The sequence below is a fragment of the Emydura macquarii genome, unplaced genomic scaffold (genome assembly GCF_026122565.2).
Source record: "Emydura macquarii macquarii isolate MOO-44397 ecotype Brisbane River unplaced genomic scaffold, CSIRO-AGI_Emac_v2 contig_2897, whole genome shotgun sequence".
Classification (NCBI taxonomy): domain Eukaryota; kingdom Metazoa; phylum Chordata; order Testudines; family Chelidae; genus Emydura; species Emydura macquarii.
Window position 1 is genome coordinate 47,120,836 of NW_027133034.1, and position 13,631 is coordinate 47,134,466.

Sequence of the window (13,631 nt, forward strand, 5' to 3'; positions counted from 1 at the left end):
ATATATATGCAATTTATTCACTTCATATTCTCATGCCACTATTTTCAGTCATCATTCACATTCACATAGCTGTTTTAACATTTACATCAAACTGCAAATTATATGTTCATAACACTGTCACACATTTTATAAAGCTAACATTATGGTCTCTATTTTTTTTCTTCGGATCACATTTAGAAAATGCACCCTCTATAATACGTTTATTTAATTTTCAAATTAAATACTTGTCCCTTTCTTACATGAATTTGTTTTAATTTAAATGTAATGATTATGGCCAATATTTAAAAAAATGATGATTTTAGGCACCATGATTTTTGGGTACTCAACTTGGGCTTAAAAGGGTCTGATTTTGAGAATGTGTTGAGCACCCAAACTCTGAAGACCCAGCTCATTTAAGGTGTCTCACGTTGTGATTTTGGTGCACTAGTGATTTGAAAATCTTGGGATATGTCTTTATATCACTGAGCAGATTTTTTCTAAATTGGCTTTTCATTTACATATGAAATATTTTGATCAGTGATCAATACAACGTCTTCAAGTGGTTGCAGATGTATGTTCCTCTCAAGTGTGCATGTGCCCAGAAAACAAAGACAGAGAACTTTCCTTAGTAGTTTCCAGTGGGGCAGCGTACATGCCCTCTCATCCCTCATAGTTCCTCCCAAAGTGATAGAAGGGTTCTGCTGCCCCGACCCCCCTCAGTTCTTTCTCACCACATACAACTTGAGTTGGAACAGTCTTCTCGTAATTGCACATGTACATTCCACTGGAAGTGTGTACATGCACCATGCACAGTTGTCTGAGATCTTTTTCAGCAGTACCTGTCAGCCTGACTTGAGCACCCTCTATTGTCATGCGTGCTACTGCATGTAGGTAAAAGAGGGTGGATCCACCCCTGACATTTCTCAGTTCCTTCTTACCACCAGCAATGTTTGTTGGGGAGCATTCAGTCTTGCTATAGCAAGTTATTCCCTTGTTTGTCCTGTTGGTTATGTAGTAAGCCAGTGCTGGTCAGCGACCTGCACCACAGCTGCGTAAATGCTTGGGGGAATCCCGCATTAGTGCAGTGACACACCTGTAAGGGATTCAGGCTTTGCTCTAAGAAGGACAGAGCGGCCAGGCTCTAGTGTCTCCTTATGGAAGTAGCACTTTGTCTACTATATGAGCCATTGTGTTAGGAACAGACTTTAAGTATTGCAGATTCAGTATGGAGCACTCCACCAGAGATGTCTACGGCACCTCACTATCTATCATTGGTGCAGAAGAAGAGACACAGGCCCTCCCAAGACTTGATACCCTGTTTGGCAAGTTTATGGGTACCAAATTCAGCTAGAGCATTGGTTCTGAAACTGGAGGTCACAATGTGGTTATGTAGGGGTTGCGAGCTGTGAGCCCCGACCCTGGTCAGGCACAGGGCTGTGAGCTCAGAGCACTGCCAACTGCAATGCCAAGGCTCCCTGCATCCAGGTCACTTTCCCCACCTGGGCTGTGTTGTGAGGTGAGCATCAGGAGCTGCTGCTTGCTGCCCTCCCCTTACAAGTAGGGCAAATGACCTGGATTCAAGGAGCCCTGATATTGCTCCTTGCTCCCCCACCCTCTCAGCCCTCTAGGGGAACATGGAGGAGCAGCATTCGAGGCGGGAGTGAGCAGCAATACCAGCTACTCTGTGCATGCAAGTCAGTTTCACCAGGTTTTCAGGAGGGGGAGTGCAGGGATTAGGGGTGATGGGGGGAGTGCCCTTGGGCGTTAGGGCAATGGAGGCAGCACCCATGGAGGTTGGGGGGTCGCACTCAGAGGCTTGCTGTGTGAAAGGGGTCACCAATACAAAAAGTTTGAGAACCACTGAGGTAGAGGCAAAAACTCTGGGAGAGACTCTGAGGGGAGGAACTTCTTAGAGCACTCCTAATCTAAGAAGAGCCAGGTCCATAGGTGTCAACCACTGAAGTATCCATAGAAAGACACCAGGGTTAGGAATCAGTACCAGTATCAATGACACCAGAGCCACATGCAGCCATGAGAGAACTGTTTAGCTTCTTTGTACTGGTTGCCGGTGGTGCAGAAAGGTTCCAGCCAATACCAGTGCCTGTGGTTCTTACTCTGGCTCTTTAGGAGCATGCAGTGCTGTTACCTTTTACACTTTTGTTACCTCAGAAGCTGGTGCAATTGAGAGGAAAGCCAGCAATGATATCTCCGTTATCACCATTCCCAGGTTCTGGCTACCTATTTCTGGTTCTGATGGGCTCTGCTTCCATTATAGAAGGACTCAAAGTCATCTGCCCTTGGAGGTACGGTCTTTTGTCTCCCAATCTAGGTGAGGTGCCATATCCTCTGTCAGAGATCTGGGGGCCATGGGTCTTGCAGCAATGTCAGAAGTGGCTTCCTCTTAAGGGGCAGTCATCCAGTCAAGTATGAGTCCCAGGGCCATGTCAGTGGCTTTTCTGACCATCCTACTAGGACCTCTCCTCACCCGCTCCAGTCAGTTTCCTTGAGGGCACGCAGAGAGCATTGGCACTACAGGCAGCATTCTCCAGGGCTAGTGCTGAGCAGCTAGAAGTCATCAGGCAGCTCCCACAATAAGACCCCGAGCAGCCACTACTTCAGCATCTGGGTGCATCCTCTTCTTCATCACTAGGTGAGGCTGTGGAGGTGATAAGCACCTGACTACCACCGGAGGATCACAGGGCTTACCAAGATCTACTAAGAAGAGTGGCCTTTGTTCTGGACATTCATGTGGAAGAGGTCAGCAAGAAATATCACAAGTTGGTGGACATTCTGGCTTCAGGTGCACCTTCCAGAGTGGCTCTTCTGATTAGTTAAGCCATTCTAGAACCGGTTAAGGCGCTCTGGTAGTCCCTTTATTCCTTCTCTCCATCAGTGAAATGGGCAAAGAGGAGATACAACGTTCCTTTTAAAGAGTTTGAACATCTGTAGTTTCACTCTTCCCCAGGCTCCTTAGTCATGGCACAGGCTAGTGAGCAAGAGAGGCAGGGGCACCAGGAATCAATACCTCTAAAAGAGAAGAGTCAAGAGGCTAGTTTTGTTTGGCCATAAATTTTATTCTATGGGAGTTCTGCAACTTAGAATTGCAAACCAGCAAGCATTCCTATGTTGCTATGACTCCACTCTCTGGGAGAACATGATGAAGTTTAAGGACAAGTTACTGGTGAATGAAAGCAGGAATTCAGTGTGATGGTGGAGGAGGGCAAACTGGAGGCCAGAATAGTTTGGATGTGGCAGACTCAGCGGCTTGAACCCTGGTATCTGCCATAGCTATGAGAAGATGTTCATGGCTGCAGTCTTCAGATCTCTCTACAGAGATTCAGCAGACTATCCAAGACCTCCCATCTAAGGTTTTTTACTATTTTCAGACAAGACAGATGATAGACTTCATAGCCTGAAAGATTCTGGACCAGTGCTAAAGTCACTTGGAATCCATACTCTGGTGAAAAAAGAAAGCGGTTTCAACACAGCAGTCTGACAGATATCAGAACATTATTCTGTGATCCCAGGAACGCCAAGAAATAAAGGCAGAGACTAAAAGAGGAAACCTCCATTATTCTTCTCTTCTGCATTAGTAAGTTCATCTACTCCAGTTGCCTTGTCCAAACAGGCATTTTGATGGTTTTGTTGAGGGCAGTTTACCAGTTCCCACAGTTCCATAGCGGACTGACGGAGGGGGTGGGAAAGGGCCCTCCTCCTTGGAGTCACCCCTCCGCTGTTGCAGGCGGCCAGGGGCCACTGGGTTTTGACATCCCCGGTGGCTGTGCCAACCCCAGCTCAGGTCTGCCAGTAGCCTAGGGCTTCTGCTCTGGGGGGAGCAAGCATCCTCCAAGCCCCTTGCCTCCCACGCTGGGCGTAATGACCTCAGGGAGCTGCGGGCACCCCAGCTGCATAGGGGTCAGGCAGCCTATCACTTAGACTCATAGACTTTAAGGTCAGAAGGGACCATTATTATCATCTAGTCTGACCTGCACAATGCAGGCCACAGAACCTCACTCACCTACTCCTGTAATAGACCCCCTAACTTATGACAGAGTTATTGAAGTCCTCAAATCATGGTTTAAAGACTTTAAGGTACAGAGACTTCACAAGCAAGTGACCTGTGCCCCATGCTGCAGAGGAAGGCAAAAAAACCTCAGGGCCTCTGCCAATCTGCCATGGGAGAAAATTCCTTCCCGACCCCAAATAGGGCAATCAGCTAAATCCTGAGCATGTGGGCAAAACAGCCAGACACCCGGGAAAGAATTCTCTGTCGTGTACCTCAGAACCCACCCCATCTAACATCCCTTCACAGGCCATTGGGCATATTTATTGCTAGTAGTCAAAGATCAGTTAATTGCCAAATTAGGCTGTCCCATCATACCATCTCCTCCATAAACTTATCAAGCTGAGTCTTGAAGCCAGCTAGGTTTTTTGCCCCCACTGCTCCCCTTGGAAGTCTGTCCAGAACTTCATTCCTCTTATGGTTAGAAGTGTTCATCTAATTTCAAGTCTAAACTTCCTGATGGCCCTTTTATATCCATTTGTTCCTGTGTCCACCTTAGTGCTGAACTTAAATAATTCCTCTCCCTCCCTGGTATTTAATCCTTTGATGTATTTATACACAGCAATCATATCTTCTCCTCAGCCTTCTTTTGGTTAGGCTAAACAAGCCAAACTCTTTGGCTCCTCTCATAAGGCAGGTTTTCCATTCCTCGGCTCATCCTAGTAGCCCTTCTCTGCATCTGCTGCAGTTTGAATTAATCTTTCTTAAACATTGGAGACCAGAACTGCACACAGTATTCCAGATGAGGTCTCACCAGTGCCTTGCATGACAGTACTAACATCTCCCTACCTCTGCTGGAAATATCTCGCCTGATGCATCCAAGGACTGCATTAGCTTTTTTCACTGCCACATCACATTGGTGGCTCATAGTCATCCTGTGATCAACAGATACACCCAGGTCCTTCTCTTCCTCCTCTGTCACTTCCAACTGATACGTCCCCAGCTTATAGCAAAAATTCTTATTAGTCCCTAAATGCATGACTTTGCACTTTCCATGACTAAATTTCATCCTATTTCTATTACTCCAGTTTACAAAGTTATCCAGATCTTCTTGTATGATATCCCTGTCCTTCTCTGTTTTGGCAATATATCCCAACTTGTGTCATCTACAAACTTTATTAGCACACTCCCACTTTTTGTACCAAAGTCAGTTTAATAAAAAAAAAAAAAAAAAAAAAGGTAAATAAGATTGGTCCCAAGAATGATCCCTGAGGAACTCTGCTAGTAACTTCCCCCTAGCCTGGCAGTTCGCCTTTCAGTATTACCTGTTATAGTTTTCCCTTTAACCAGTTCCTTACCACCTTTCAATTTTCATAGTGATCCCCATCTTTTCCAATGTAACTAATTCCCCATGTGGAACCATATCAAATGCCTTACTGAAATCTAGGTAAATTAGATCCACTGCATTCCCTTTGTCTAAAAAATCTGTTATCTTCTCAAAGAAGATCAGGTTTGTCTGACATGATCTACTTTTTGTAAAACCATGTTGTATTTTGTCCCAATTACCGTTAATCTCGATATCCTTAACTACTTTCTCTTCCAAAATTTTTTTCAAGACCTTGCATACTCCGGAGGTCAACCTAACAGGCCTGTGGTTCCCCAGATCACTTTTTTTCCCTTTCTTAAAAATAGGAGCTATGTTAGCAATTCTCCAGTCATACAGTACTACCCCCTGAGTTTACAGATTCATTAAAAATCCTTGCTAATGGGCTTGCACCTTCATGTGCCAGTTCCTTTAATATTCTTGGATGGAGATTATCCGGGACTTCCAATTTAGTCCCATTGATCTGTTCGAGTTTGGCTTCCTAAGTATTTGGTCATAGTTCAGGTTCATTGACACACATTCCTGCTTTCCTGGAAGAACTCCCACCTATATACCTTCTCTCCAATTCTGTTATTGCCCAAGTCTTGTTTAAGACCATGCTCAGCATCAGCGTGGCCTCAGCAAAACTGGTGCTTGACAATACCAACCTTGTCAGTCAGACCTCCACTATATCTCCTATTGGATCCAGAGGTGATTTCCCAGGGCCATAGGCATCTGCTGCACCTCAACCTGCAGGCCCTCCACTTGACAGCATGGATTCTTTGTGGTTAACACTGTTGGAATTGGCTTGTTCTAAGGACGTACAGGAAATAGTGAATTCTTGAATAGTAGAAAGCCTTCAATGGTACTTACCTGGATAAATGTGTTTTTCTATCTGTTCCTGACAAAAAGGTGTCCTTCCAGAACAAGCATCCATCAGTTGTATATTGGATTATCTTTTACATCTAAAACATCAAGGTCTGGCAGTTAGCTCTATCGGAGTACATGTGGCAGCTATCTCAGCTTTCCACCCTCAGTGAATAATAGCTCTCTTTTTTCCAACCTGTGGACATCCTGTACCCTGTGTTCATCCCTTTTATATGGTTATGATATGTTTTGTATAAAGTATGTCTTGTGAGGTATCATTTGAAAACTCATACTCTGCTGAATGTTGAAATATTTGTTGCAACACTGCATGTAAAATTGAGATTTGCTGTATGATTGTTACTAAAATATGTTGTAATTCTGGGTAGCACCATTAACCAATTTCTTAGAGACAGACACACTGGCATGTCAGCAAAGTGCTAAACAGCCTAATTGGACATGCCCCAGCAGTGTTGGAATTGTAAAGAAATGTGTAATTCATCTGAAAGACCGTTTTGGAGCTTACGTACACAATGGAACTGCCTGCCCCTATGACTCAGATTTTTCCAGCCATCAAGAGCTGGAATATAGGAATGGTGGGAAAATGCCTCTAGCCACCTCTCCTCTCCTCTCCATCTTATATCTCTTATCTCATAACATCAATGAATGCCTGATGAACACTGAACTAAAGGGAGTGGTCCCAATCTGAAAGGAGATCCAGCCTGTGAACTTCCAGCAACATCTGATGTGACGAGAAAGATGTTTGCTTCAAATCTTAGTTTGGTAAAGTTTAAGAATTATTTTGCAGTTTTATCTTTTTATTATTTTTGTAACCAATTCTGATCTTTATGCCCCATCACTTATAATCACTTAAAATCTATCTTTTTCTAGTTAATAAACTCATTATGTTGTTTTATCTAAACCAGTATTTGGGAAAGCTCTATTTGAGATAACAAAGGTTGGTGCATAATCATTCACAATGTTGGAATGACAGACTTATCTATGAACTTACACTGTCTGGGAGGATACTGAACAATAAAAGACACACATTTCTGGGTGAAAGGCTGGGAATATGTGCTTGTCACCCTGTGTTTAATTCATGGATGGCTGGAAGAACATTCATATATTCAGCAGGGTGTGATTTTGCATGCTGAAGGCTGTATGAGCAGGCCAGTAGTAGCTGTTCCAACTGCAAAGCAGTGTAAAATGCACCCCAGGCTTGAGAATTAATGGGACACCATTCTTCAGCAAATCCGGATTGTACCCTGGGGAATGTCACACCACCTCATCACCGCCAAGTTTCTAGAGGGCTTGAACAGATTATACCGACTGATGCAAGATACTATTCCTCCATGGGATCTGAAATTCATGTTGGCAGAATTAATGGTGCCACCTTTTGAACCTCTTGCAACTTGCTCTCTTTCTATGAAGATGACATTTTAAATTGTAATTACTTTGGTGAAGAGAGTGGGTGAGTTGAGTCAAGTCCTCCCTATGCAGTTTTCCACAAGTTTAAAATTTATCTCCATCCTCATTCCTAAAACACATTGTCTCCAGTTTTCACATTAACCAAGCAGTTTATTTGCCAATTTCCTTTTCAAAGCCTCACACTCATAGAAATGAGGAAAAACGTCATTTGTTAGAAGTGAAAAGAACTTTAGCTTTCTATCTGTATTGCACTAAGTACTTTATGTCCTCAACACTGCTGTGTGTTGTGATAGCGGACAGAGTGAAAGGCCATCTGGTTTCCATTCAGAAAATTTCATCCTTGGTTTCTTCATGCATTCATTTGTGCTACCTGTTGGCTAGTGTTACTTCACTAGCTATAGTATTGGCCCATTCAACTAGGGTGAATGCAGCATCAGCAGCTTTCCTGGTGCAAGTACCTATTCTGGACATTTGCAAAGTAGCAATTTGGTCATGAATGTGCATATTTGCTTCTTGTTATGCTATAGCCATTCAATTCAGGACCAATGCCACATTTGGACGTGTTCTTCTCCAATCTGTTCAAGTAGATTTCAAATTCACCTCCAGGTTAATCTGCTTGTGAATCATCTAAAGTGGAATGGACATGTACAATCACTCGAAGAAGAAATGGTTACCTTCCTTTCCATAACTATTATTCAAGATGTGTTGAACATATCTATTACATGACCTGCCCTCCTTCCCCAATCTATCAGAGTCTATCTGCTAAAAAGTAACTGAGAGGAGTTAGGGGTGGCTCCACCCTTTATACCTGTATGCAGTGACATGCAACAGCAAAGGGCTCTCGAGCTGCCCTGATGGGTACTGCTGAAGGAAAAAGACCTCTGACAGTTGTGCACAGGGTGCACATAATTCTACACTGAAATGGACATGAACAACACATCTCAAAGAACAACAGTTACAGAAAGGTAGTTAGCTGTTTCTTCCATGTGGCATATACTTCACACTTCGGATGTTATATCAGAGAGTTTTCTCTTGGTGTTTTGTATATGGTTGGTTAGTTATAGGTGGTAGTACCTTTAGTGTTAGATTACTTAGGTTAGTAGTTAAATAGTTGGTTTTTCCCTGGTCCAATGTCTTCACCAGATTTCAAGCACTGCTCCTCCTGTCCTCAGCAGTAATCCCTATACTCTGTGTTTATTGTGCCTGGAAGAGGGACATATTAAGAAGTGCTCCATTTGCATGCCCTTCAATAAGAGGATGCAAGTGGCTAGAGACTTACACCTGAAGCAGCACCTTATGGAGCAAGTCATGAGGCCTGCTTCAGCACTGTGTTTAGATTGTCTGGCCCCTCAGAGAGCTTCGGAGCTGCCACGAAACTCTGACTCTTCAAGGAGAAGAGACTGTTCTTTCTTCTCCCCCAAGAAAGGGGATCATAAACTGAGCAGTCACTCCAAGGTCCAGGGAGATTCTTCCTCCTGTTCTAAGAGGAGTGCTGACTGGCACTGGGATTCCTTGAGTACTCAAAATAGAGCAGGGCTGTCTATCCACTGCCGGTACCAAGGCAAAATCATTCTGGCACTGGACCATTGACTCTGGTATCATTTGGGGGCAGCTTTTGAGTCTGGTAGCAACAGTGTTGGGCTCTGCACCAACTGTATTGACTCTACAGGCTTATCAAGCTGACACAGATTTACTCTTCCTCTCTGTGCTGGACTCATCTGTGATACAGGAGTCATCAGCTGCGGTGGTTGCTTCTGCGATCCCGGGACCATTTGGTTTGATTGCCCCAGAATTTGGGCTGTTGCTGGCGCTGTCTCTGGGACCACTTGAAATGCAGACTGCGGAGACAGTATAAGTTTCTGTATCAGCACCGAGACATTGTTGTCCATGCTGATTATATCTTTCTGTCCAGAGACAGTGTCAGCTTCTACAGCTCCAATATCAGACAGAGCTATAGATTTGATACCGGCTTCTACTTTGGTACCGACATCCATTCTGGTACCAAGAGTTAGTGCTGCTTCTGATGCTGCCAGTACTTAAGGCACCAGCTTCTCTGCTTGCATAGGTACCGGTCAGGTCCACATACTGGGCTTCAGATAAGTCAAAGCTTATGATGGCTCCACAAGAGGTGTCTCCTCTGTCCCCTTAGGACTGTTTGAAAGGTTCCTTGCATTAAGGTTCAGAATCATCTTCTGCTTCTCTGTCCAGGCACTGAGCTCAAAAGTCTTTGATACTGCAGGGGGAGCCCATCAGTATCAGGATCGATACGTTCTCTCAGTAGAGAGAGTGATTCTTGATTCAGTTCCTACTGGCCATCAATGTCATATCCCTTTCTTCCTTATTATTCATGGAACCACACAGATTCCCTTGATCTTAAACATCTTAGTCCTCTGCTTATTCCAGGGCATGTTCACTGAACCCTTCTGCTGTCTTGTCTCCTGACCCATCTAGGCTGGAGATGCATATGGAGGTTACTTCCCCTGAGCTGGTTAAATCTGAGCAATTATTGCCGGAGTAAGCAGGGTCACAGCAGATCCCACTTGCCCTGCTTCGTCCTCCATCATCTTTACCGGATGATTCAACTGTACCAGATTCCTCTTCTCCTGTGCCTGAGAATTTTCAATCATATCAAGATTTCCTGAGGTGAATGGCTGCAGCCTTTGGCATTCAGGCAGAGTTTGTTCAGAAGAGGTAGACAGATGTTCTCCAGTTGTCAGCTCCAGGAAGAGTAATTTTCGCTGTTAATGAAGCGCTTTTGGAATCTGCAAAGATTTTGTGGCTTGCCCTGGCTTCCTTACTGCCCACAGCAAAGCATACTGATAAGCAGTATTATGTCCCTATTCAGGGTTTCGAGTACTTATACTCACATCTAGCACCTCACTCTCTTGTTGTGATGACTGCAAATGAAAGGTTGTGATGAGAGATTTAAGAGAATGCTTTAAAGAGTTGGATTTGATGGGAAGAAAAATGTATTCAACTTTGTCTTTACAGATGCACATTGCTAATCAGCAGGCACTGTTGTCAGAATATGATTTTGTAAATTGGGAGGCTATGTCCAATTTATGGTTAAATTACCAGAATCCTTCAAGGAATAGTTTTAAGGTTTTCATTATGGAATGTCGTCTAGTGGGAAAGATGTCACTACAGTCAGCACTGGATACGGGAGACATCTCCTCCAGGATTATGGCCTCAGCTGTAACAATGAGAAGAGCTTCATGGTTACAGAACTCTGGCATACCTCCCGAGGTCCAGCGAGGACCTACCTTTCGATGATCTGTTGTTTGTTTTCAGAAAAGGCAGATGAGACACTGCTTTTAAGGATCTGAAGCTACTTTGTGTTCATTGGGAGTTTATACCCTTGCGATTAAGAGGCATCATTATGGAGAGCAACAGAAGCAACAATATCATCAGTATTCCCAGCAGTATTTCAGGCAATCAGCTTATGCAGCTAGACAGCAGGATTTCTCCAGCAAGAGGCATAGGTCACAGAGAACAAGGCCTTCTGGTTCTAATTTCAGCCAGCCAGCCCATCTTCCATCAGCTTTAGATAACCATCAATTTGACTTTTTTTCAAGGACAGCTTACCAGTTGTCAATTTCCACACTCGTTCCCCTCCATTTGGAGACATTTCAACACTGTCCCATTTTGACAGTGCTTGGGAAACAATAACTACAGACAAACGTGTCCTAAGTACTGTGGGATCAGTTTATGCCATCCAATTCCTGTCTATCCCCCCTACCTGGTCCCTTTTAGGGACCCCTCTCACAAGTCACTGTTTCTACAGCTGATCCAGATCTGCGCTTCAGGAGCCATAGAGGAAGTTCCTCTTCAGCATTGGGGAAAGGGTTTCTACTCTGCCACTTTTTGATCTCCAAGTCCAAGGGTGGTATGAGACCTATTCTGGTCCACTGAGGTTTCAACAAATACAACAAACATATGCGATTCCACATGGTAACCTCAGCTACAGTTCTTCTTGCGTTAGATTCCAATGACTGGTTTGCAGCCTTTTATCTTCAGGACACCTACTTTCATGGAACAATTTTCCCAAGCCACAGGAAGTTCCTGAGATTTGTAGTAGTGGGCCAACATTACTGTTACACAGTACTCCCTTTTTGCCTCGTAGTAATGGCAGCCTATCTCAGGAGGATGGGACTTCACATTTTGCCATACCTAGAAGATTGGCTAGTGAGAAACAAGTCGAAAGAACAAGTCCCTCTGTCATGTCCAGTTCACTCTGGATCTTTCTGATTGGTTGGGATTGATTTTTGAACAAGGCAAAGTCAGCCATAATTCTGATGCACAAAATCAACTTCATTGGTCTCCACAAGACTCCTTTAGTTTGAGGGCCTTTCTCCCACAAGAATGATTCCAAACAATTCGTTGCCTGTATCTGTTCCTCCAATCTCACTCTTCAGCTACAATCCATGTACATCTGAATTTACTAGGCCATATGGTCACGTGCACTTACACAGTTTAGCATGTGAGATTGTGCCTTCATCCTCTTCAATCACGGTTGAAGTTGGTCAATTGCCCAATTTGTCATTCATTGGACAGGCTTGTCCAAATGCCACTGGCGATTCTGGAGTCCCTACAGTGGTGGGCAGAACAAAGCAGTGTATGTGAGGGTGTTCCCTTTGCCCTTCCTCACCTGATAAGGACTGTAGTCACTGATGCTTCCACAGTAGGTTGGGGGAGAAGTCTAAAGAAATTGAAATTCAGGGTTTGTGGACAAAACAAGAAGCTTTCCTGCATGTCATTATCCTGGAGTTTCAAGTAGTTGACAGTTCCAGGCCTTTTGGGGTCAGATTGAGGGCACAGCAGTTCACGTACTTACCAATAATGTCACACAGTGTTTTATGTCAACAAACAGGGAGGAGCACATGCCAACCAGTTCTGCAAGGAAGCAATAAAGTTTTGGCACTTTTGTATTAAGGAAAATATCATTCCCACCGCTGCATGCTTACCAGCTGCACAGAATCGGTTGTCTGATCACCTCAGCAGGAGTTTCTCCCAAAGTCCTGAATGGTCTATGAAAAACAGTGTGCTCAGGTCCATTTTCAAAGAATGAGGCGTTTCAACAATTAACCTATTTACAACAAAAGAAAAAAAAGAAAAGGCAGTCAATTTTGCTCTCAAGTGGATCTGAGGCCGCCGGGCTCATTAACCGATACCTTCCATTTGAATTGGGAATTGGCCCTAGTGTATGCCTTTCTCCTGATACCTCTCATCCTTCATGTGATTCTCAAACTGAAACTGGAACATGTCAAGCTGATACTCATTGCACCAACTTGGCCGAGACAGTGTTGGTTCTTTGACCTTCACACTCTGTCTACTCGACCTCTCAGATCTCTTCCCCTCATTCCTGACATGCTGACACAACATATAGTCAGATACAGCATCCCGTGCTGAGCAGTCTGCACCTAATGGCATGGACACTTCATGAGGAGGAAGAACAAGCAAGCAGTACAGCAGAGAGTCCTGCTTAATGTTAGAAAACCTTCTGCTAGGTCGTCTTATTTGGCCAAGTGGAAGTATTTTCTGGTTTGGTCTTTGACTTGGGGAATTTGACTGATGCTAGCATGTATTCAAGACACTTTGGATTACCTGCTACATCTTAAGTTCTCAGGTCTGTCACATTGAGGGTCCACTTAGCAGCGATCTTGGCATGTCATCCTCCACTCTGAAGGAAATTGGTATTTTCCAATTCTATGGTGGTTAGATTTCTCTAAGGTGTTGTTCACTTCCTTCTTCCTGTAAAATAATTGATCCCCTCATTACTGTCCTGGCTGCCTTCATGCGTTCTCCGTTTGAGTCCCTAGGCACTTGTTTTCTATTTCCTCTTTGCCAAAAGACAGTTTTTCTTGTTGCCATAACTTCCACAAGGAAAGTTAGTGAGCTGCAGACCTTCATGGCAGAACCTCCATGCACTCAGTTTTTCAAAGATGGCCTGGAGACCATACCCAAAGTTTTATCTAAAGTGATGTCACAATTTCA

At 44.1% G+C, this 13,631-nt stretch overlaps 1 protein-coding gene across 1 annotated transcript in view; it reads left to right on the forward strand.

Moving 5' to 3' along the window:
- Positions 1-13,631, forward strand: part of FCHO2 (FCH and mu domain containing endocytic adaptor 2) — a 217,271-nt gene that overhangs the window by 121,425 nt on the left and 82,215 nt on the right. The window lies entirely within an intron of this gene.